The sequence below is a fragment of the Brienomyrus brachyistius genome, chromosome 22 (assembly GCF_023856365.1).
Source record: "Brienomyrus brachyistius isolate T26 chromosome 22, BBRACH_0.4, whole genome shotgun sequence".
In the NCBI taxonomy this organism is placed as follows: domain Eukaryota; kingdom Metazoa; phylum Chordata; class Actinopteri; order Osteoglossiformes; family Mormyridae; genus Brienomyrus; species Brienomyrus brachyistius.
The window spans coordinates 10,441,498-10,447,125 of NC_064554.1; positions in this window are offsets into that span (position 1 = coordinate 10,441,498).

Here is a 5,628-nt window from a genome sequence, read left to right on the forward strand (position 1 = left end):
TAGAATTGTCCAAAATGTCTTGGTTTGCTGAAGAATTAAGAGTTCCCTTCACCGGAATTAAGGGGCCAAGTCCAGCCCTTGAAAAACAACCTCATACCATAATCCCCCCTCCACCAAACTTTACAGTTGGCTCAATGCAGTCGGGCAGGTAATGCTCTCCTGGTATCTGCCAAACCCAGACTGCCAGACAGAGAAGTGTGATTGGTCACTCCACAGAACATGCTTCCACTGTTTCAGAGTCCAGTGGTGGCATCCTATATATTATTCCATCTGAGGCTTGGCATTGCACTTGGTGACGTGAGGCTTGCATGCAGCTGTTCGGCCATGGAAGCCCATTCCAAGAATCCCGGAGCACATTTCTTGGGTTGGGGTTAGTCCCGGAGGAAGTTTGGAACTCTGCAATTATTGAGTCAACAGAGCACTGGTGACCTTTATACACTATGCACCTCAGCACTGGGCGACCCCACTCTGTTACTTTATATGGTCTGCCATTTTGTAGCTGAGTTTTTGTTGTTCCTAAATACTTCTACTTTGCAATAATACCACTTATAGTTGACTGTGGAATATTTAGCAGGGAAGTAATTTCACAAACTGACTTGTTGCAATAGTGGCATTCTATGGAAGCACCACACTTGAATTCACTGAGCTCTTCAGGACAATCCATTCTTTCACAAATGTTTATTAACTTGACTGTATGGCAAGGCTTGATTTTATACACCTGTGGTAATGGGTCTGAATGAAACACCTGAATTCAGTGATTAAGAGGCGTGTCCCAGTGCATTCGTCTGTATACTATATTTGGCAGTAGATTGGGATGTTTGGCGGTCTGTATGAATGTAGAATGCAGGACATGAATTAAGATCATGTGAATTACCCTTCATGACTCTGGATAGGACAAGTGGTTGCAGAAAATGGGTGGGTGGATGGACAAAAGGTTTAATTACCTGGAAAGGAATTTCATGAATGTATGACATTAATCGATGTAAATATAATGTACATTGCCAGTATTGTTCCCCTGGGTGGTATGATGCGTCAGTAGGAAGCAATCCTGCCTGCATCTCCAGGCTTAGGAGTTTGAATCCTACCCTTGCTTTGTGTGAGCAGTGTGATTCTTTACTGGAAGATGAGACATAGCTCCCCCTAGTGGAATTCCAGTATATAGTGCGAATCCTCAGCATCATTTCAGTAACTGTATCATAGATCGGGAGATCAGACAGACTGTGTGGATGGAGAATGCGGGACATCAAATAAGATCATACAAATTATTTATTGTTAGTTGCAAATAAATAATATGAGTACTATAAATGTTCACCCTAAACCTATTACAAAAGACAATTAGCCAGCGGCCACTTTGAATCAATTCCGCTGTACTTTTATATGAAATGTTATTCGCAAACAGCTGTTAGACACACTGCACCCATCCTGAAATACCCCCCCCCCCCCATATGATTCATATGAAATGACAGTTCTGAGTGTTATTTGCCAGAAATGCTTAATTGAAAAGTTTAATAATTATGACATTTAATTAAAAAGCAATAACTCAATCGTTATCTGCGATCACTGAGACTTTTGAGACCTCCCCTAAAGCAGATAACACCTATAATTTACACATTCACCTGTAAGGCGATGAGTCGCTATGGGGCTCTGCCTCATTCCTGAAAGTCATCTTCATCTCGCTCGGGGCTCTTTGTGAGGAGGTGCCCATAATGACAACTATCGGAAATTCTTTTGTAAGGGAACAAAAGGAAGGAAATTGAAATAAATACCAGGAATCTTATGGTTGCACGAATAGCACCAGACAAAGGCTTTGGCACACCTATTATCCTTTACCTTCCTCCTGGTTGCGTAATAACTATTAAGCAAAGAAGGGGACTGTCTCAGCAAACAGCCTGCCAGAGACAGTCGCTCCTCCAAAGCCAACAGAGATGGTTTGGGGTCAGCTGGACCCGAGCATTAAGGACAACCATTCAGCAATTCCCAGGTGACCAACTGATGAATCCGTCTGAATGTGTGCAGGGCTGTCATCAGAGGAAAGAGCGTCTCCTTTCACTCTAAAACACAAGATATGTCTCTTTTGTTGTTTCATAGTTTTGATGTTTGTTATTATTCCAAATGTTAGAGAATAGTCCAGTGGTCTGCTGTTTGGAAAGCACCTGCCTAAGACAAAATAAAATCTGATTAACTTGATGAAATCGAAGAGCCCCACCAGATGGTGGCATTCGGTACTGCAGGCAGCAGTCATATTCCACCAAACCAGCAGAGGGCAGATGTATTGCAACAAACACAAACACAAGCATGTAGTGAAACAGTTTTAAAGTTATTAGCCAAGGCTTGGGCAGTATTTCAGTAATGAGGCATGCCAAAGTATTTTGAAATCTGTACAACAAAATTACCCCCCCCCCTCCCAGCTTTTTGCAATTTTATTGCAGAGATTTCAAAATGACAGAATAGTGCTGCTTTTTAAGCTATAGAACGCTTCCATATAATGTCTGGACAGTATAAAAGTTAGACCTGCAGGTACCCCCACCCCTCCTAATACAGCCGGTCACCATTGTTTACACTCTTGCTTTCCAATATGGCACCAAATGTGCATCTGGCATTATTTGTCATTGTCAAAGGTCTATTACTAAGGCCCCTCCCACTGTGTTGTAGAGCCATTCATCTCCACGGCTGCAGATGCAGTCACAACTGGCAGGTCGCCAACAGGCTGTAATGCTTTCAGCCCGGTGAGCTGGGTGAAGCATCTGCCTGATTCAGTGCACAAATGGCCCATGACATCTGAATATATACCATTATATAGAAGCGAGAAATGAAGCGTGTAGCTAGCCAGCTATCTGGAAGGGGGCCCACTGGTGTGGACTATGCTCCTAGTAGCTGGTACATCACCTGCTAGAAAGAGGAGGTCAAGAAGAGCTGCTAGGGACGTTGCTTTTATAAATCAGACACTGTGCCAGTGTCAGTACCTGGCTAGTAATTGCTATAAGACATCCAGACATCCCTGGTATTCCAAATGCACCTCCCTTAGGCCAGCTGGGGCGGCTAGTGGCATGTTTTAAAGAATGTTTGCGGTGCAGGAACTCCAGGTGTATGCAGGCGTTGTGGTTGTAAACTAGACTGTAGCTGACTGAAAAAAAAAATCAAAACCTGTAATAGAGCAACCCACACCTTCTGCTTTAGTGTAAGAAGGTCCTGCCCCAGCATGACCTGCTGATTTTTACCCACTAGTGCTTAAAATAACCACTTATTAGTGGTTTTAAAAAAAAAAAACCTTGAACAAGCCATTTAGCTGTAGTTGATCCAGGGACATCGTTGGCAGGGACACGGATGGCAGGGACACGGTTCACAGGGACATGGTTGGCAGGGACATGGTTAACAGGGACATGGTTAACAGGGACACGGTTGGCAGGGACATGGTTAACAGGAACACGGTTGGCAGGGACATGGTTGGCAGGGACATGGTTAACAGGGACATGTTGGCAGGGACATGGTTAACAGGGACACGGTTGGCAGGGACATGGTTGGCAGGGACATGGTTGATGGTTGACTCCGCTCACCGATCCTCACCTGTGTGTCACTTTGGACAAAATCAGCTACTAAATAAATAAAATCAGTAACTGGAATAAAAGTCATTGTTTACTTGGAACAAGCCTATGATTTGCACAGCAAGCCAATCTGGAGTGAAGCACAGCCGACTGCTGAACTGAAACTGAGGGTGTTATTCCACCATTCACATACTTCTTCTGATCGGGGCCATGGGCCATCCCCGGAAATGTTACTGTTAGAGATTAAGGAGATACAAAAACACCAGGGTGAACTTCAGGGGGAGCTCCAGTCAGAAATAATCAACAGAACACGTGAGCTAAATAAGCAAATCACTTAGTGCCTAATTACATGCACTACTGAGGCATGTGGTCTATGTGAAGTGCTGTATGTTAGTAGGCATCAGCTAAAAACAGACACGTAAAAATATTCAAGGGCGACTCAGAAGTTTTCAAGCCCCCTACTGATCAAAATCGAATAATTAATAAGGTAGTAATAAGAATACAGATCATTGTAAGGGGTCCCTGGCTCTGGTCTATTTTTATTTCGTGGTCCCTGGTTTAATAGAGGCTGAAAACTGTCATACTGCAGGGGCGTAATACTGAGCATGCTTATGTTCACAGCCTTCGCAAGTGGTAACCTAGGCCACCAGAGGGCACCAGTGAGTAGCCAGGAGCATTAGCTTCCTAGAAACAACCACTTCAGGACTCCAGCCAGGATGCACAGGGAAGGGGAACCAGGGACAGGAATCCAGCCAGTGAGAATAAAAAGTATTAAAAAGAACAACTCACACAGGACAATAACAGTGCACCTTGACACTTATATGCTTAGTGAAAACGAGAGTAAGTTATGGTAGGCAAAAATTGTATGTAGGCATAATGTACCAAGCTGTTCTGCACTTGGTTGGCGCCCCATCCTGTGTTGCTCCGTGCCCTTGGCTTCCTGGACTCCCCCGGCCCTGCATTGCACAAGCAGGTACAGAAAATAGATGGATGGATGGATTGATGGTATTAAGTTAGTTTAAGTGATATTTGCACTATATATTATTGTACAATTTCTAATGGTGTACCATTCAGCCTTGTGTTTGTTTTCTGAGATAGATTTGAGGGCCATTGTTATCAAGTACTCTATAAGCGGTAATCTATTCACGGTTCTCTATAAGTAATACTCTATTCACAGTACTCTATAAGAGGTACTCTATTCACGGTACTCTTTAAGCGGTAATCTATTCACGGTACTCTATAAGTAGTACTCTATTCACGGTACCTATAGGTGGTACTCTATTCACTGTACTCTATAAGCGGTACTCTATTCACAGTATTCTATAAGTAGTACTCTATTCATGGTACCTATAAGCGGTACTCTATTCACTGTACTCAATAAGTAGTACTCTATTCATGGTACCTATAAGCGGTACTCTATTCACTGTACTCTATAAGCGGTACTCTATTCACGGTACTCTATAAGCGGTACTGTATTCACGGTACTCTATAAGCAGTACTCTATTCACGGTACTCTATAAGCGGTAATCTATTCACAGTACTCTATAAGCGGTACTCTATTCACGGTACTCTATAAGTAGTACTCTATTCACGGTACTCTATAAGCGGTACTCTATTCACAGTACTCTATAAGCGGTACTCTATTCACGGTACTCTATAAGCAGTACTCTATTCACGGTACTGTATAAGCACTGTGCAGTATCATTAGCTAAGAAGTGTACTTTTTCAGTACACAACATAATAGTTCACGAACATATTGCAAGTACTCTTAACTTTTTATCTGTAAATGTCTCATTATAGATTATGCATTTAAGTAGTTTTTCCTGCTGTTTTGTCACTGTGGTTTCAAACGAACATTGTCTTGCAAAGCATATCATACACTTTGCACACTTTGCTTTTAGTTTTCACTCAACCAGTATTACTCACAGTTTCTGTGCTGGCTAATTTCAGACTTATTAGGTATAGTGCAGGGACGATTTCTTATTATTCATGGAGCTCTGGTTCTTTGAAATGCAGCTTTGCATTGAAACCACTGAGAGTCTCAGATACCTCCTTCTCAGAATCCTCTAACTGTTCCAAAACACAA